Here is a 21,451-nt window from a genome sequence, read left to right on the forward strand (position 1 = left end):
TAATATTTTGCACCATTCATAGCATGCATGGACCAAAGCGCTGCCTCTATTTGTGTATATATAACTTGACACCCGGTAAAGAGCATCAAGGCACTCTTTCCCTCTCCCACTCCCTCCTGTTCTCTGTTGGAGTTAGAGCCTATTTCTCCAGCTCTGAAGCGCTCTGAAAGTCTGTTCCTCCTACCACCTCTCAGATTCCCAACGATCACAAAAATACTAAATTTGAATACTAGATTTCATTTTGACAACCCACCTCCTGCCACAGTGCTAGTGCTTTCACCCTCACCTAAGAAATTCAGAGCAGGATATATTCAAAAGGCTATGCCTTCCATTGGGTCAAGTTGTGATCTCTTCAGGACTGGGGGTGCTGGATGCAAATGGAAGCACTCATGGTTTTCCAGAAAGTCGTTAAGACATCCCAGACAGCACTTGGGGAGTCAGCAAGGAATTAAGGATGAACAGCACTCCCGGCTCTTAATCAGAAGCTCTTTCTACAAGAAAAAAAGAGAAATTAAAAAAAATGTTCCTACATTACCTACAGTGTTGTTAATGTAACTTTCTATTTACATAATATGCAAAAAGGGCTGTCTGCAAACTGCAGTAATCTATATGGAATGAGGACAAAAGATACTGATTTCTCTAAAATGTTCTTGTTAAGGAATAATCAAGAAGTTAGAACCTCTAATCTTGCAGTCAAAGCAGAAGTTTGGGAGATATTTTCCTCTCTTTTTTTTTTTTTCCACTTTGCTCATGTATATATATTCACATGCACAGACGTGTATAGACCGATTTACAGATATCAAATATGCCGTCTTTAACATTCAGGAACTAAATTAAACTGCAAAGTAAAAGTTAAAGTTCTCAGGAAAGGAAACGTTTATTCACTTTTAATTTAGCCCTAAGCACTTCCAGCAAGTTTGCTCTGAGGTCTTAAGGAAAAGTTAAGGTTGTGTGTGTGTGTGTGTGTGTGTGTGTGTGTGTGTTCCAGTAAGAGAAAGAGAAGAAGGGGGCGTGGATGCAAAGAGTGGGACAGGAGGAGAGGAGAGGGAAGAGGAGGGGGCAAAGGGAGGGAGGGAGGGAGATTGCAAGGGAGGAGAGAAGTTAAACTAGAGTTAACTGGAGTGGAATGGAATAGAGGGAGAGAGGGAGGGGAAGTAAAGAGGAGAGAGGAGAGAGGGAAGTAGAGAAGGAAAGAAGGAGGAAGGAACACCTTTCCAGATGTGCTCTCTACTCCAGATCCCTGCACTTTACAGTTCATCGGTGTGAGGTATATTTTGTATTGAGTTAAAACACAGTCAGACTAAAGAAGCACTTGGAGAAGGGAATTCCAAGAGCAATGCGACCTAAGAAAATGTCCAACTGTCTACTGATCCTGTCTTCCATGGATATCATACAGAGAAACCCTCTCTAGGGCAACACAACACCAAACTAGCAAGGGACAACTAGATGAAAAATCAACACCTGGAATTGCACTTGCAAACAGCCAGAAAGGACACACTCTCACTGGGACCACTTTGGAAACTGCTGCCTTCTATACCAGCATGAACTACCCAGAGCAGGGACCACAGAATTCAATGAGCTGACAGTCTTGACAAGCCACTGAATATCTTACTGACCTCTGTATCCTCAGAGTCGAAAAACATGCTAAATTCACGTGTGAAAATGTAAATCATCAAAAGGTTTCAGAATGACAAATACATATTTTAGGACTTGATATGCTTAGATCTTTACTTGGAGTTCTTCATATGTACCAACTAATCTACATTCTGATCAATTTCACTCTGAAATACATCGTGACTTTAAAAAGTCACATTAGCCTGGCATTATGATTCAAATTCTCCATAGCATAATGACATGGCCATAGGTTTTTACTGTTTTATAGATTTCCAGGTTTGAATTCCAGATCTAGTTTGGACTAGCTCTGTGTCCTCACTCAAGTATCAGATTACTCCATACCTCCCTTTCTTCCTCTGTAAAATAAGAATCATCATATAAATAATTAATACTTGGGCTTCCCTGGTGGTTCAGTGGTTGAGAGTCCGCCTGCCGATTCAGGGGACACGGGTTCGTGCCCCGGTCTGGGAAGATCCCACATGCTGCGGAGCGGCTGGGCCTGTGAGCCATGGCTGCTGAGCCTGCGCGTCCGGAGCCTATGCTCCGCAATGGGAGAGGCCACAGCAGTGAAAGGCCCATGTACCGCAAAAAAAAAAAAAAAAAAAAATTCATACTTTACAGAGCCTTTGTGGGGGTCAACCAGGATCATCTTTGTGAAAAAATTTTCTCAATTGTGACTAGCACTTCCATGGGACCATTTTGAGACTTCTTTTAGAGTGAGGTTGATAACTGCTAACAATATCTCTGAAGCCTGTCCATTTCAAAACTATTTGTACCATACTTGGTGGTCTAGAGTGCTGCTCTCTCAGTCATGCTCTTGTAAAGGCACTGGAGAAAATCCAAATATCCTTCTAGAATGAAATGGGGCATTACCTGCAGAACCCCTGTGAGAACCTGTGTAGAGGTGGAGTGTGCTTTTAATTTTTTCAATGGACCGTCCTCTCTACCACCAACTAGTTGAGTTTCTAAATCTCAGTGCTTCTCTTGGATAACATTGCAAGTCCTTAAATGAGTGCTTTCTTTCCACAGATACCATTCTTAGCACTTCATATGCATATTTCATTTAATCTTGCTGAAAATACTACAAAAGAGGTTGTATACGATTACCATCCCCACTTTACAGATGAGGAAACCCAGGCTTAAAAAGCTTATTTGTCCAAGATCACCCAATTAGTGTCAAGGGAGTCCATAATTAGCATCTGATCAGACTCTAAAGCCCATGCTTTTTTCCACTTACACAACTCTTAGTTCATTTTCACTTTTTCCCTCCAAATCCTATCAAAAGCTGCACCAGAAAAAAAAAATGCTTTTGGAAAATAGAGTATAAAAGAGAAATAATACATTGTGTAAATAAAGCAAATTAAAGAATGTGTATCATATGATATTTTAAAAGTAAAAGCTTTATGTATACATATGTGTAAGGGACCAGGGAGAGAGAGGAAAAAGAAATTGAAGATGAGATGAAGAAATGGATACATATCAAACATCAATGGTGATGTAAGTAGATACCAGGAGGAATGAAGTTTAAATTAGTATGATTTCTTATTTTTGAAATAAGCTTGTACTATTCTGCTTTAAAGGGAAGAAAATTAAAAGTAGATGTTACATCACACTTCTAACATTTTTCTAAATTCTGTGTGTGGATGAATTTAAACCAAGGGATAGCTCTATCTGAACACCAGACTATTTGCTCTTTGTTTCTCCACACTGATTTAATGTTAAGTCATGATGTTATTTATCATGCCATTTTTTCAGCCTGGGTCAGGTCCCATGCATTTACTACAACTTAGTGTCAGAAAAAAATGTTTCCCCTAAACATTTAATTTGCCTTCCCCTTTCTAATAATACAGGAGATAGGCCAATCATCGGGCTTTCTTTATGAAGATATGCTAGACAGCTCATACAGATTTGCTCTTTCAATAGGGCCATATTGATCTTTATGCCCAATTTTATCATTTCTCTCATCTCTCCTCCGGCCTGGTTTCCTTTTTCTTTGAGTTTCTTATCTTACTGAGTATATACTGTTTGTTTAAGTTTCTTCAAATCAAGTTTGAAAAGAGTCACTGAATAAGGTACTCAGTAGTAAAATTTAAAAGTTAGTCATGCTTTTAAGAGGGGGGGGCAATGGAACTGTTTAAAGAGAAAAAAAAGAGTTCCAATATAAGTTTTATTTATCGAAAAAATAGCTAAACAAAAACAAGTTCTCTTACCCTTTGGATATGAGAAAATAGAAAAATACAAATAATTGGGAAAATATGTCCAACTCTGACAAACTTGGTAGGGTAACTAGTTCAGAATCATAGAAACTCTATGTTTGCATGAGTTACAGACAACACATTTATTTGGATGGTTCAGTTACTCAATTACATTTTTACAATTCAACACCTAGAGAAATGATGACCAGAAAATGGCCTAGTCATGGGTTAGAATTAAAGGCTAGGTTCTGGGAGAGGTTCAAGGCAGAAATGCTAGAATTACATAGATGAAGTAATAAGGACATTTGTCAAAGAGGGATTGAACAAGTCTTCTCAAGATAGATTGGGAGGAAATGACAGAGTTGAAAAATTCTAGAAAGATGAGGCTTTGAGAAAGAAGAAGATGTAATCTGTCCTAAGAGAGGCCAAGAAGATAACACGAGAGGCAGAGACAAACAACTCTGGCATGTAGCTAGCTAGCTACGGGGGAAAAGCAAAGAAGGATTTTTGAGATATGCAAACTACTGGATCAAGATATGGAAAGTGACCAGATTCTGAGCAGTTATTCTAACTTTCTTTTTTGGGTTGGGGCAGCATGAAAGATTTTCATCATCTGATGTGAGACAGTAACAGGAAAAGTCATACTGGAAGGGAACCCATTGTGTCATCTAAATATGAGGTTGCTTGAGAGCATAACACTGAAAATGATATTGACCAAGGGTACACGTGGATTGGGAGGCTTTCTTCACATCACTTCCTTTGACTTTTTAACCACACACCACAAACTTGCCATTTTATAAGGGTAAGACCCAAGAGCTATGTGATGCCGGCATCAGACATTTTTTGTGTCTTGTGTCACATCCTCTCAGCCCAACTCTTAATCCATGAAGCCACGATGGGCAATTGTGTGCATGTTGGTGACAGCCCACCTCAGTCCACCAACTCAGCACGTCTCTGCTTTTTCTGTCCTAGGGCTTTACCTGAAGGCAGGAACGGATGCTCAAAAGGCATGCAGATGCTCCCTGGAAGTGAGGGGAGGTAACATTCCTAGGATAATCTCTCAACCAATGAGGGGTGGGTGTTAGTGGCTGTTTGCCTTTTCGCCCTTGGAGGAACAATTCTGGAAAACTTTCTACATAGTTGCTCACAATTCCCCAGCTGAACTGAGCCCCAACTGCTCACAGCAATATACAGCTCAGTAAGGTATAGTCTTATTACTTTAGCTAGTTCCCATCTTGCTCTCCCTGGTCCCTCATCCCTGCTTCCTGGGACCACTTCCCAAATAAATGACGTATATCCAACTCTTGGTTTTGCCTCTGCTTTCAAAGGAGTCCAAACTAAAATAGAGCTCAAGGTGGTTCTTTAAATTTCCCCTTTCCTACTACTTCTTTTTTTTTTATTTACTGGTTTTAATTTTTTATAGAGCTACAGCTTACATAAAATGCACACATCTTAAGTGTACAGCTCAGTGAATTTTTTTATTTCATTATTTTTTCAGCATTTTATTTATTATTTTTAAAAATTTAATTTTATATTGAACTATAGTTGATTTACAATGTTGTGTTACTTTCGGTTGTACATCAATGTGATTCAGTTATATATATATATACATATATCTATTCTTTTTCAAATTCTTTTCCCAGGTAGGTTATTACAGAATATTGAGCAGGGTTCCCTGTGATATACAGTAGGTCCTTATTGATTATCTATTTTAAATATAGTAGTGTGTATATGTCCTACTACTTCTTATGGCTCTGACTTACTTTGGCTGTAATTTCTTCCCAGCACCTGACCTTTTGGCTAAGTGATCTTGATATTGACCATTGACCCAAGCACTGACCATTTTGAATTTCTTCCTCCTTTTTGTTCTTCCAGCAGTTGGGCTCAGTTCCCTCTTACAGGCTCTACATTAATTCATCCCTTTCTCTCTGTGTTTTTGAGCAGTGAATCCTGTTTTAGTTCTGAAAACCCCAATGCTACCTCCAGCTGGTAGAGAAGTTCCCAGGCAAGAATTCTGACCTAAAGGAAGGTAGATTTAACCTTGAATAATGACAATCTCCCTCCACCCAACCAGAGTAACAACTAAAGTACTTTCAAATATTGGCTGTTGCCTTTAAAACTTTTATTGATTCCAATCAATGACAAAAGTTAACAATTGTCTTTTTTAAAGATGTTAATGCTTAAAGTTGGAGGTGACAGGTAAAGTGTAACTCTCAGAATGTCATCATAGTGGGAATATTTTTCTTTGTATTGGGATGTACCCCGAAAAAGCTACATTCCAGAGGAAGACCTTTTATAGATATAGTATATCTATAAAATGTAGTAAAACCTAAGGTGCAGATATCAAGGAGGGACAATTAACATTCACTAATTGGTTTCTTGCTTATATTTCGGTTGTCAACTCCAATAAGAATTTATTTGAACCAAGTTGCCCTTCTTTCATTACACTCACAGATAACTATCATTATTAATAAAATATTTGAATCTCTAAGGTAAAATAAAATCATTATAATGATAGCTAATTAGTTGGGATAATATTTTCATGTAGCAATCAATATCATCTCCCAGAATACCTTCTAAAGCAATGACCCACATTGTCCTCCAGACATGGTTGCTACTACAAAAATGAAAAAAAGAAATTGACAAGAACTTTAAAAAAGATATTGTAATTCCAAGGCAAACAGGTAATACCTTTAAGAAAATCAACACTTTGGAGTATTAAGAGCCTATATCTTTATCATATTCCAAGACCCTGACCCAAAGTAGAGTTACAAAAGGACATGTGATCAGTTAATTACTGTTACCAGCCCAAATTAGATAGCAATCACACAGGCTGGCCAGAGAGGAAGAACTGTTTGGAAGCTCTCTGAAAAAAAAAAAAAGCCACACTATTCATTCGCATTCTTAGTCACAGATGACAACGCAGAGGGCTGATCATCCCTGAAAACATGATGCAGTTGTATATATTGGCCAAGGCCAGGGAGCAGAGCATCTGAACACTGGGATGAGAATCCTCCCCCAATGCCATGACACTTCATGTACCCCTAGAATTTAGATATCAACCAAGGGGGATGAGAACGAGAGGAGAAAACTTTATGATGGAGTGGCTTTAAACCTAAGTGGACTGATTCACCATTTTTCAATATGGGGAGATTTCATTTAAAAGTTCATATTTCCAGCTTACCGTATAAAATCAGAAGATCTGGCATCACCAGGGGCTCCTTTTGGCCTTAAATTTTTCTACTGGAAATGAGAATTATCTGTTCCGATAAGCTTAGTTCTCCAGTTTTTTTTTTTTCCTCCTCCTCAATCTCTACCACTCCTTAGTATCTTACACCTAGACCACTTAACTCATTTAAACTACTAGCCTGGGGCCCGGAGGTATTTAAGTGCCTATCTTTAAGTTTAGAGGGCGAAACAAGGAAAAGGAATTGCTCAGAAAATATATGCATATCTGCAGAACAAAAATTATATTTATCAAGTTAATTTGTCAAGAGTTACCACTTCATGTCCATCAAATTCAGAGGCTGCTTACCTAAGAAATAAGTCTTTGCCTGCCTGCTTTGCTTTTAAGGGGATTACCACTTGGACCCCATCCCATGAGACTGGGAGACTTGAAATCTTAGTACCCTAGGGATACAATAATAATTACATACATATATACATGAAGACACGTATATATATGTTTATGTGTGTTTATGTGTCTATGTGAATTAACACACCTAGCACCCAGCAAGTATGTCAGCATCTTCCTGTAGCAAAGCTTAGTTAGAGGCGACCCGACTCTCAAGTTACAATTATGAAAACAGAACTGCTTTCTTCTTAATTTTGTAGATATCGGGTTTGCATACAGCATTAGCCAGTTTCCTGTACATTTCCATTAGTAATGTCTTTGCTGATTAGTTTTTTCTAAATTTGCATGTTTATCCATTAGCATATCAATATTGCTGCCAAACATCCTCTTAATTTTTAGTTTTCTTCTTGCAACAAAAATTTTTTTTTGCCAATAAAAGCAGGCATTTCTTAAAGCCTTAATTAACTCCAGCACAATTCCTTTTTGCTTCTTTAATAATAGTGTGTAATATTTACTAAGATTATAGATTTTGCCATATTCAAAACCACCACGCACTCGAATAAGCAAAAATCTTCACATTTTTGGGTTTGGCATTAACGCAGTCTCTCTTTTAAAAAAAAAATTTTTTTAGGTCTTTATTTAATTTGTTACAATGTTGCTTCTGTTTTTTTTTTAAGTTTTGGTTTTTTGGCCGCGAGATATGTGGGATCTTAGCTCCCCGACCAGGGATCGAACCGGCACCCCCTGCACTGGAAGGAGAGTCTCAACCAGTGGACCACCAGGGAAGTCCCCTGCAGTCTCCTCTTGTCAGGACAGTTTCCTTGATTTCTGAAATGCTTTGGAAATACTATAAATTTTCAAGATAAGCATCAAAGAAACTTCAAGGAGGTGGATTCCAAAAATTCCAGAATTCATCTGAGTGATTATTGAAATAAGGGGGATTTCAGCAATCATGTAAAAGGGAAAAGATGACCATCCAAACTCGAATTTTCTTGGCAAAGTCTCTTTATCTTATCTCACCACAAATAAGCAGAATTCTGGCTGACGCACAGCTTTGATGTATACAATTATATAAATTTAAAGTCATCTCTATGGAAAAAGTAATACTATGTTGAACAAAGTACAGAGGAAGCAAGTTAAAATATACAGTCTGTGAAAGATTCCTGTCTACACTGTTATTCAAGGTAGGTTCTTCCAACTACGATAATTAAATATCTGCCATATTTTTTTCTGCTGTGTCTGAGGAGACTGTTAAAGTTATGCTTACCCAATTCCAGGCACTGCCTTATTAAGGTAAGTGCTAGTAATTATACATCTTTATGTTTAAATGTAGGGTCTTTTTCACACCTTTCTGGTGATTAAGAAGGAAAAATCATGAAGACTTTGATGATGTTGATGACTGTATCTCACATACTGTTTGTGGGGTTTTAAATTGTCGCCATCTTTCTGTAGGGCAATTTGGCAAAATATTTCAAATGAGAATACCCTTTGACCTAAAAGTTCCACTTGTGAGAATTATTCCTAAGGAAATAATTGGAGAAGAAGGCAAAGATGAATGTGCAAAGACATTTGCAATAGTGGGGAAATAAAAAATAGTCTTAGTATCCATCCATAGAAGATTGGTTAAATGAATTTTGAAAATCCAAGCAATGGAATATTAGGAAGCTGTAAAAATGGACTGGACTAATCTATATACATTAAAATGAAAAATATTAGTATTTAATACTTAAAGTTTAAAAACAGTTACAGAATAATATACATAATATGACATACCAAGCTATATTTATATATGTAAATACAAAAGACTCGAAGATATAAACTAAGCCATTAAAATTGTTGATCTCTGGTATTCCAATTATGAAGGCATTTTCACTTTTTAATTTTATTTACTTTCCTATTGTTTCAATTTTTCACCATTAGAAAACTTCAGTCAGGAATTATCTGTATTATGGATGCATGCGTAACATTTGAACACTCACTTTTCTCTCTTCACCTTAATCCTCCTTTTGAGGGGATCCTTGCCATGAGCCTCTTGGCTGTGGCCAGTACCCACCCTCACTAAGGTATTGAAGAGGCCAGATCTTCCTTTTTTCACCCAGAACAATATGGCACACACATGACACTCTTTCTCCCAGGGTTTTGATGTGAAAGTGAGTGACTCAAAGGCATGGGAGGAATTAGCTATAGATTCATTGTAGGGGAAGAGATGGCATGAAACCCAACCATTCCCATGGCATGACTCTTGCTGTGGGTCCTACTGCCCAGCTCTTAAAAAATTCTGTGAGCTCATGCTCTGCTTCTAGCTCATGTCCCTTCATCCTTTGATGGCCATAGTCTACCTCTCACTGATATGCATGTTTTGCTTTATGAATAAGAGAATAAAACTATGCTTCTATATATTAAATGAGAGAAATAACCTACACTATTTAGAAATAAAAATCAAAACACTGAATAAAAAAGCAAGAAGAAGAAAAAGAAGGAAAAAAACCAAAGCCTTGTAATCCCAAAGGATCCTGTACAGTGTGGGGCAACCTAGTAAATTATGATATGGACCAAAAAACAGGAGTGGGAATAAAGGTCAAAGTGAGTGTATAATCATGAGCACCTTATTAGCATAATTAGTATGTGTCCAGGAGAAGTTCACCTCTATGTTTTGCTTTTCATAAAATAAAACAAGGGCCTTGATATTAAGAGTTTAATTCTTGGTGTTCACTGCAGATTTATTGAACTATGAGTCCCTTGGGGAGGCCTGGTTAATTTATCTCATATGAAACAGGTATCTTCTGTATCAGAAAGTATTATATTTTATTCATTTTTGAATTGTTAAACTATCCAGTCTTGTATCTTTCCCTTACTAAGGTTAGATTCATGGAGTTACAAATAACAATAGAATTATAAACAACTAATATTGAAATAATTTGTATCATGACTTTCTCTAAGCTGAAGATGTAAATGTTCCTTTTTTGAATACCTGAATAATTCAAGTAAAGATATTCTTTAAACTTTTCCAGTATTCATATCTAAGAACATAAAATATTTTCACAATACAAGCACATTTACCAAGAGCAAATGTTTAAACAAAAGAACCAGGGTTCTTAATGAAACACCCTCAGGAAAATGTTTAAACTTTGCCCTTAAGTTTACTTTGTTCACTAATAGGCTTCTATTTCGAGAAGAGAGTAGGAAGGGTAAGTTCAATGTGTTAATAAGAAAAAAGTAATAATATTTAATTAATTCTGGCTGAACACACATGGTTTAATATACTTGGCAATATCATTCCATCACATGATATGATAATTTAATGGAACTTTTTTATTTAAATTGCTGGCAAGTTTATGAAATTATAAAGCAAATAGGCCATGCACTTGGGTGTAATTGACTGTATAAATGTGTTTTATACTATACTGTTGGCAAATTAGCCAATCCCTGTCACGGAATCAATTATTATCTAGCTGAATTCCACAAACACAATAGCAGAAATATTGCATTTATACAAAAAAAAACCCCACCACGATTGTTAATCTTACATTGTGCATCTTAAAACAGCAAGGCAATAAACATTTATACACTGGATAATTGTCTTAAGATAATGCCACTGCCACATGATGCACAGTTAAAGATTCCCTGTTGATGGAGACAGTTGTTTGGGTTTTATTTGTTCTTGCCTCTCTGGATCCATGAAGACGATAATAGAAGCTTCAGTTGTTCAAGTCAAGTAGGGGTTCAGGCATCTGACTTCCAGTGAAGAGATGCACACTGCCCAAAGCGAGCATGACATGGTACATGCATACATGGCTCTGGAAACTTCAGAAACAATGTCTTGTATTTAAAGAGAGCTACTGCTCAGCGCTTTTTAATGTTTTTATGACTTACTTTGAAACCAAAACCATACCTGTTCTAGGGCCTGAACATGAGGTCCTACCAAATCTCTAAATTGATAAAACAGGATGTTCAGGTGGCATCCTAGACTGCCCATTTATGTCCTCAAGTCACTCCTCAACCCCAAAAGGGAGTAAAGAGAAAGAAAAATCAAGCCAAATGAAACGAACAACTAACACCTCATTGAAAGGATGGGACTTTAGTATGGAAAAGCTCTAAATGAGCAAGAAAGGCAGGTAGACAGATGGAAAAGGTATTTCATTTGGCACAGATGTAAATGTGTAGACCTGCTGGGTATAGTACAAACACATTATATCTGTCTTTGAAACTGTTAATTTCTCATCTTCAAAACTATGGCATTTCTTCACCAATAAAACGCAATTATTATTAAAAAAAATTGCTACTGCTTTACAAGTGCTTTCATGCACACTCTATCTTGTTACCTTTCAGAGTGAAACACTGTGTTACCATTGACCCAAAGAAGAACGGTTTCATCAGTCTCTAGGCTAGTTTAAGGAGCAGAGGGCATGCTCCTACACGCTTTCTTTCCCCCTTAGTTGTCTCTACGGTATTCTCAGCACAGGTTGCTGTAAACTGCTTTTTGGAAAAACTCTTCAGGTAGCTTATTGGATTCTTAAGTTGTCAATGATGCAGTGGGCACTTGAGAGAACCTTTTCAAATGGAATCTGACAAGGCAAAGTGTACCTTCTCCTGGCTGCTCATATTTTAACTTCATAAGAAGTGGGTGAGGCTTATTTTTTTTTTCATTTGTCTGATGAGAAAACAGAGATTTAAAGTCTCAGAGATTTATCCGAGATTACACTTGCAGAAAGTGGCAGAGTCTGGACGTCCATCCCACATAGTCTGATTCAAATCCTTTGTTCTTTCCACTAAGACCAAAGTCTAAACAGCAAGACCCTCTTTGTGTAGATGATAAGAAACCAAGTCTGAAGAAATAATGCTACAATGGATTTGACAGGGAACCCAGTAGGCATATCCTTTACAAGGATAGTTTTCTCATTAAAGAGAGTACATTCTTTTCCTTTTCATATTTCAGCAGGAAGTGGATTTCCTCAAATATCCAATTGTCGCATGTTATCTTCTCATTGTCTTTTTCATATCCACTTGAATACATTTTATAATATGCCATTTGTTTTAATAGAGGATTTTCTGCCTTGTTTTAAGCATTTGGGCATTCCTTCTTTCTGGAAGGTTTCTTCCCCCCTAAGATTTTCTTATTGTTGTTTTCATGATGTTGGCCTCGATTTGAATCAGTTTCCCCCTTACACCACTTTCTCTCTCCTCTTTATCTTTTGAGTTTCTTCTGAGCCTTACTCTCACTGCTGTTATAGTAGTCAAGCTACACTGTCTGGAGAACTGTCTCCCAGCAACTTGCAAGAGGGATGTCTTACATACACTGAAGTGGAGGAGTGACAAGAGGGAAAAGAAAACCTTGCCTCAGAATACCAGATTTTCATTTCTATTTGGCACTGTGTGTGGGGCTGCAACTAATATTTGACAAGAGTGAAAAGTATCATATAAATAAGCCTTGCCTCCAGGCTACAACTATATTTAGTATAAGTGAATGTATTTTTAAAAACTTAATAGCTTTTACCATGAGATTCACCCATCTTTAGGACATCCAAAGAGTCGATAAGCTCTAAAAAATCTGTCGGGGTCTTTCCTTATGAGATGTTTTAGAAAATAAATATTTGTTGAGGGGCTTCCCTGGTGGCGCAGTGGTTGAGAGTTCGTCTGCCGATGAAGGAGACATGGGTTCGTGCCCCGGTCCGGGAGGATCCCACATGCCGTGGAGCGGCTGGGCCTGTGAGCCATGGCCACGGAGCCTGTGCGTCCGGAGCCTGTGCTCCACAACGGGAGAGGCCACAACAGTGAGAGGCCCGTGTACAGCAAAAAAAAGCACAACAATAAAATAAAATAAAATAAAATGCAAATCTGCTTTAAAAATAAAATATTTGTTGAATGGCAAAATTTGGCCCACGATCACTTTCCATTCAGGAAGGAATGGGAGGCTCTGGGATGTGGCTGTGGCTTTTATAAAAATATAAAGGTAGCTCTCAAGAAATTTTAGAACAATTGTAGATGATAAAGCAGATTTTTTCACATAGGCAGTAGTCTAAAAGTTTATATCCAACTTACATCAACTGTAAATTTAATTTCTACACCTTTCTGAATATCCTCTCTACAGCCACTCAGTGAAAGAACTTTTTCCATTTACCTTGCCCCCAACCTGCAAAACCCTAAAATATGATGAAAAGAAGAGCAACAAATTTTACCACCCCATCAACCAACATTTCAGATTTGGAAAAGAGGGCAATAATTTTTCCTTGAAATATCAAGGCAAGTTGTAATGTGGATTGAAGCCACAGAATGTTTGTCTTTTCCTTGGCTATAGAATTCAGACATTCTTTCAACAAACGCTTGTAGATTTATTAAGGATCTTCAATATGTGAAGCATTCAGGTCCTGCAACAATGTTTTTATTTATTTTTTTATTAAAAAATGTTTTAACATCTACATAGGAGTATAATTGCTTTATAATGTTGTGTTAGTTTCTGCTGTATAAAAAAAGTGAATCAGCTATATGTATACATATATCCCCATATCCCTCCCTATTGCGCCTCCCTCCCACCCTCCTTATCTCACCCCTCTAGATGGGCACAAAGCACCAAGATGACCTTCCCATGCAATGCAGCTGCTTCCCACTAGCTATCTGTTTTATATTTGGTAGTGTATATATGTCAATGCTACTCTCTCACTTCATCCCAACTTCCCCTTCCCCTTCCCTGTGTCCTCAAGACCATTCTCTACATCTGTATCTTTATTCCTGTCCTTCCCCTAGGTTCTACAGAATCTTTTTTTTTTTGATTCCATATATACGTGTTATCATACGGTATTTGTTTTTCTCTTTCTAACTTACTTCACTCTGTGTGACAAATTCTAGGTCCATCCACCTTAATACAAATAACTCAATTTTGTTTCTTTTTATGACTGAGTAATATTCCCTTGTGTATATGTGCCACATCTTTATCCATTCATCTGTTGATGGACACTTAGTTTGCTTCCATGTCCTGGCTATTGTAAATAGAGCTGCAATGAACATTGTGGTACATGACTCTTTTTGAATTATGGTTTTCTCAGTGTATATGCCCAGTAGTGGGATTGCTGGGTCGTACAGTAGTTCTATTTTTAGTTTTTTAAGGATCCTCCATACTGTTCTCTATAGTGAGTGTATCAATTTACATTCCCACCAACAGTGCAAGAGGATTCCATTTTCTCCACACCTTCTCCAGGATTTTTTGTTTGTAGATTTTTTGATGATGGCCATTCTGACCGGTATGAGGTGATACCTCATTGTAGTTTTGATTTGCATTTCTCTAATGATTAGTGACATTAAGCATCCTTTCATGTGTTTGTTGGCAATCTGTACATTTTCTTCGAAGAAATGTCTATTTAGCTCTTCTGTGCATTTTTTGATTGGGTTGTTTGTTTTTTTGATATTGAGCTACATGAGCTGCTTGTAAATTTTGGAGATTAATCCTTTGTCAGTTGCTTCATTTGCAAATATTTTCTCCAATTCTGAGGGTTGTCTTTTCATCTTGTTTATGGTTTCCTTTGCTGTGCAAAAGCTTTTAAGTTTCATTAGGTCCCATTTGTTTATTTTTGTTTTAATTTCCATTTTTCTAGGAGGTGGGTCAAAAAGGATCTTGCTGTGATTTATGTCATAGAGGGTTCTGCCTATGTTTTAGTCTAAGAGTTTTACAGTGTCTGACCTTACATTTAGATATTTGATCCATTTTGAGTTTATTTTTTGTGTATGGTGTTAGGGAGTATTCTAAGTTCATTCTTTTACATGTAGGGGTCCAGTTTTCCCAGCACCACTTATTGAAGAGGCTGTCTTTTCTCCATTGTATATTCTTGCCTCCTTTATCAAAGATGAGGTGACCATATGTGTGTGGGTTTATCTCTGGGTTTTCTATCCTGTTCCATTGATCTATAATTCTCTTTTTGTGCCAGTACCATACTGTCTTGAATACTGTAGCTTTGTAGTATAGTCTGAAGTCTGGGAGTCAGATTCCTCCAGCTCCATTTTTCTTTATCAAGATTGCTTTGGCTATTCAGGGTTTTTTTGTTTCCATACAAGTTGAGAACTTTTTTGTTCTAGTTCTGTGAAAAATGCCATTGGTAGCTTGATAGGTATTGCATTGAATCTGTAGATTGCTTTTGGTAGTATAGCCATGTTCACAATGTTGAAGAACAATGTCCAAGAACATGGTATATTTTTCCATCTGTTTCTATCATCTTTAATTTCTTTCATCAGTGTCTTATAGTTTTCTGCATACAGGTGTTTTTTCTCCTTAGGTAGGTTTATTCTGAGGTATTTTATTCTTTTGGTTACAATGGTAAAGGAGAGTGTTTCCTTACCTTATTTTTTCTTTCAGATTTTCCATCATTAGTGTATAGGAATGCAAGAGATTTCTGTGCATTAATTTTGTATCCTGTTACTTTACCAAATTCATTGATTAGCTCTAGTAGTTTTCCGGTGGCATCTTTAGGATTCTCTATGTATAGTATCATGTCATCTGCAAACAGTGACAGTTTTACTTTTTCTTTTCTGTTATGGATTTCTTTTATTTCTTTTTCTTCTCTGATTGCTGTGGCTAAAACTTCCAAAACTATGTTGAATAATAGTGGTGAGAGTGGGCATCCTTGTCTTTTTCCTGATTGTAGAGGAAATGGTTTCAGTTTTTGACCATTGAGAATGATGTTGGCTGTGGATTTGTCATATATGGTCTTTATCATGTTGAGGTAAGTTCCCTGTATACCTACTTTCTGGGGAGTTTTTTATCATAAATGGATGTTGAATTTTGTCAAAAGATTTTTCTGTATCTATTTAGATTATCATATGGTTTTTGTCCTTCAGTTTTTTAATATGGTGTATCACATTGGTTGATTTGCATATATTGAAGGATCCTTCCATTCCTGGTATAAATGTCACTTGATCATGGTGTATGGTCCTTTTAATGTGCTTTTGGATTCTGTTTGCTAATATTTAGTTGAGGATTTTTGCATCTATGTTCAGCAGTGATATTGGTCTGTAGTTTTCTTGTTTTTGTGACATCTTGTCTGGTTTTGGTATCAGGACGATGGTGGCATTGTAGAATGAGTTTGGGAGTGCTCCTCCCTCTTCTATATTTTGGAAGAGTTTGAGAAGGACAGGTGTTAGCTCTTGTCTAAATGTTTGATAGAATTCGCCTGTGAAGCCATCAAGTCCTGAGATTTTGTTTGTTAGAAGATTTTTAGTCACACTTTCAATTTCAGTGCTTGTGATTGGTCTGTTTATATTTTCTATTTCTTCCTGGTTCAGTCTCAGAAGGTTGTGCTTTTCTAAGAATTTGCCCATTTCTTCAGGTTTTCCATTTTATTGGCATTTAGTTGCTTGTAGTAATCTCTCATGATTCTTTGTATTTCTACAGTGTAGTTGTTCCTTCTCCTTTTTCATTTCCAATTCTGTTGGTGTGAGTTTTCTCCCATTTTTTCTTGATGAGTCTGGCTAATGGTTTATCAATTTTGTTTATCTTCTCAAAGAACCAGCTTTTAGTTGTATTGATCTTTGCTATTGTTTCCTTCATTTCCTTTTCATTTATTTCTGATCTGATCTTTATGTTTTCTTCCCTTCTGCTAACTTTGTGGGGTTTTTTGTTATCCTTTCTCTAATTGCTTTAGGTGTATGGTTAGGTTGTTTATTTGAGATTTTTCTTGTTTCTTGAGTGAGGATTGTATTGCTATAAACTTCCCTCTTAGAACTGCTTTTGCTGCATCCCATAGGTTTTGTGTTATCGTGTTTTTATTGTCATTTTTTTCGAGCTGTTTTTTGATTTCCTCTTTATTTCTTCTGTGATCTCTTGGTTATTTAGTGGTGGATTATTTAACCTCCATGTGTTTCTGTTTTAACTGTTTCTTTCCTGTAATTAATATCTAGTCTTTTAACATTGTGTTCGGAAAAGTTACTTGATACAATTTCAACTTTCTTAAATTTACCAGGACTTGATATGTGATGCAAGATGTGATCTATCCTGGAAAATGTTCCATGAGCACTTGAGAAGAAAGTGTATTCTGTTGTTTTTGGATGGAATGTCCTATAAATATCAATTAAGTCCATCTTGTTTAATGTGTCATTTAAAGCTTTTGCTTCCTTACTTATTTTCATTTTGGATAATCTGTCCATTGGTGAAAATGGAGTGTTAAAGTCCCCTACTATTTTTGTGTTACTGTCAATTTCCCCTTTTATGTCTGTTAGCATTTGCCTTATGTATTGATGTGCTCCTATGTTGGGTGCCTAAATATTTACAATTGTTATATCTTCTTCTTGGATTGATCCCTTGATCATTATGTAGTGTCCTTCTTTGTCTCTTGTAATAGTCTTTATTTTAAAGTCTATTTTATCTAATATGAGAATTGCTACTCCAGCTTTCTTTTGTTTTCCATTTGCATGGAATATCTTTTTTCTATCCCCTCACTTTCAGTCTGTATGTGTCCATAGGTCTGAAGTGTGTCTCTTCTAGACAGCATATATATGGGTCTTGTTTTTATATCCATTCAGCTAGTCTATGTCTTTTGGTTGGAGCATTTAATCAATTTACATTTAAGGTAATTATTTATATATATGTTCCTATTACCATTTTCTTAATTGTTTTGGGTTTGTTTTTGTGGGTCTTTTTCTTCTCTTGTGTTTCCTGCCTAGAGAAGTTCCTTTAGCCTTTGTTGTAAATCTGGCTTGCTGGTGCTTAATTCTCTTAACTCCTGCTTGTCTGTAAAGCTTTTAATTTCTCCATTGAATCTGAATAAGATCCTTGTTGGGTAGAGTAATCTTGGTTGTACTTTTTCCCCTTTCATCACTTTGTATATGTCCTGCCACTCCCTTCTGGTTTGCAGAGTTTCTGTTGAAAATTAGCTGTTAACCTTATGGGGATTCCCTTGTATGTTATCTGTTGTTTTTCCCTTGCTGCTTTAAAAATTTTTTTCTTTTTATTTAATTTTTGATAGTTTGATTAATATGTGTCTTGATGTATTTCCCCTTGGATTTATCCTGTATGGGACTCTCTGCACTTCCTGGCCTTGACTGCTTGTTTCCTTTCCCATGTTAGGGAAGTTTTCAACTATAATCTTTTCAAATATTTTCTCAGAACCTTTCTTTTTCTCTTCTTCTGCAACCCCTATAATTCGAATGTTGATGAGTTTAATGTCCCAGAGGTCTCTGAGACTGTTCTCAATTCTTTTCATTCTTTTTTTTTTTTTTTTTTTTTTTTTTTTTTTTTTTTTTTTTCCGTACGCGGGCCTCTCACTGTTGTGGCCTCTCCCGTTGCGGAGCACAGGCTCCGGATGCGCAGGCTCAGAGGCCATGGCTCACGGGCCCAGCCGCTCCGCGGCATATGGGATCCTCCCAGACCGGGGCACGAACCCGTATCCCCTGCATCGGCAGGCGGACTCTCAACCACTGCGCCACCAGGGAGGCCCTCTTTTCATTCTTATTTCTTTATTCTGCTCTGCCATATTTATTTCCACTATTTTATCTTCCAGGTCACTTATCCATTCTTCTGCTTCAGTTATTCTGCTATTGATTCCTTCTAGGGAATGTTTAATTTAATTTATTGTGCTGTTCATCATTGTTTGTTTGTTCTTTAGTTCTTCTCGTTCCTTGTTAAATGTTTCTTGTATTTTCTCCATTCTATTTCCAAGAATTTGGATCATCTTTACTATCATTACTCTGAATTCTTTTTCAGGTAGACTATTTCCTCTTCATTTGTTTGGTCTGGTGGGTTTTTACCTTGCTCCTTCACCGGCTGTGTTTCTCTGTCTTCTCATTTTGTTTAACTTACTGTGTTTGGGCTCTCCTTTTCACAGGCTGCAGGTTCACAGTTCCCATTATTTTTAGTTTCTGCCCCCATTGGGTAAAGTTGGTTCAGTGGCTTGTGTAGGCTTCCTTGTGAGGGAACTGGTGCCTGTGTTCTGTTCTATGAGGCTAGATCTTGTCTGTCTGGTGTGCAGGTCTGCATCCAGTGTTGTGTTTGGAGTGTCTGTGAACTTATTATGGTTCTACGCAGCCTCTCTGCTAATGGTTGGCATTGTGTTACTGTCTTGCTAGTTGTTTGACATGGGGCATCCAGCATTGGAGCTTTCTGTCCGTTTGGTGGAGCTGGGTCTTAACATTGAGACAGAGATCTCTGGGAGAGCTCTCACCAATTGATATCATGTGAAGCCAGCAGGTCTCTGGTGGTCCAATGTCCTGAACACTGCTCTCCCATGTCAGAAGCTCAGACTTAACACCAGGCCAGAACACCAAGACCATATCAGCCACAAGGCAGTCTTTAAAAAACTCACTGAATGTCCATGTCCACGAGCATCCTCCTGCCTCTCTCAGCAGCCACAAGAGGTGTACCAATCCTAACCCAAACCCTGCAAGCGATATCCACAACAACGTTTTTAACTGAGAGACTGACTAGATAAACAACAGAGTGTCTAGCCCCCAAAAGCCCCCAAATCTATGTGTGTGTGTGTGTGTGTGTGTGTGTGTGTGTGTGTATGTGCAGACATACATACTTTTATCTCCAACTGTCTGCTGGAAGCCTTGATCAGGATATTCCATAGTCATTCCAGTTACAACTCCAAAGGTACAAAACATCTACATAGTGTCTCTAAAACTGGCTCCTCTTTTTCCATCTCCTATTTGGGGAAACATAGATATTCAATCTAGACATTTGTCTAATTTAGAGACCCAGCCTAGAAATTTAAGGGTCATCTTGAACCCCTTTATGTAAACCAAAGAACCCACCAATCAATGATTCCTCAAAACCTACCCATAGTGCCTCAGAAATACCTCTCAATTTCACTACCTTGTGTCCCAACATTTATTATTTCTCATGCCTAACAATAGAAGCAGTCCCTTAATGCAACGCAGGAAGTCTGACACTTTCCCAATTCGTTCTCCACACGGTCACTAATTTTTCACTGAAAAACTAGTCTTATGTTTCACTCTGCTTCAAAACCCTTATGTCATCGTCATCTCTGACAGGATAAAGTCCTGGCTGCTTAGCCTGAGGACAAGGTCGCCCATGACCTTGCTTGAAGAGCACCCCCTTCTTGCCTCCACGTTCAGGTTGCTTCCATCATACTTGACATGATATTGTGCTTGGAAACACCACTCTCACATATTTCCATGACTATGAGTGTAATTTTTCACAAATGAATATCCATGGGCCCCCAATTATTCATGTATGAAGTGTAGCTAATATTGTTAGGTAGTTTCTATGGATGTTGTGAAGATTAAAGTAAGTTAATACAAGAAAAGTGCTTGAACAGGCTCTGGCACGTGGGAAGTTTGCAACAAAAATGAGCTATTATTGTTGTTACTGTTATCCGAGTCTTGCTTTTAATCTAGGAAGCTTCTTTTCCCCTCTTCCTCCTGGAGAGATCTCATTCCTAAAGACTGTCCTCTTCGGGAAGCCATCTGTGACTCCGCAGAAAGACCTCCTCCTTCTCTATACATCTACAGTGCTTTGTTCATTTATCTAATAGAGACATGCCTGATTTAAAATTAAATATTGGTTTGAGTGTTTGTTTCCTCCATTAAAAATTTACATTATTAAGAACAGACACAAGGTCTTATTCCTTTTTAGACTCCTTCAGAAAGCTAGCCAAGTAAAAGACATATGATACATGATGTTGGAAAACCAAGAGACTGCCATGGGATCTATCTAAGAGCTTAAGGGGTTTTTAGAAATTTTTTAAAATGCTAATAGTCTATTTCCACCCTGAATAGATCTTGTTCTAGGCTGTTGATCACTGGAAGGCTTTGTTCTTGGGTATCTTTCTCAAGTGAGATGGAATATTGGTCTATTCTATTGTTTTGTATATTATACTTTTGAGAGGAATAGAATGGGTGGAGCAGAAATATTTTATCTTGCCCTATCTTACATATATTTTCTGAGTTTGAGGTATAGTATATTTGTGCTAGTAAAATTCAGAAAACATTTCATCCATTTACTGCGATTCATGCCAGAGACCTGCCAAAAGAGTACAGATATGCATCAAAAAATGTTGTGATTCATTTTTCCCCATATAGAAGTAATTATCTATTCCCCTGAGATTCTCCCAAAGGGACAGCATGA

The sequence above is a fragment of the Mesoplodon mirus genome, assembly GCF_964341445.2.
Source record: "Mesoplodon mirus genome assembly, chromosome: 6".
Taxonomy (NCBI): domain Eukaryota; kingdom Metazoa; phylum Chordata; class Mammalia; order Artiodactyla; family Ziphiidae; genus Mesoplodon; species Mesoplodon mirus.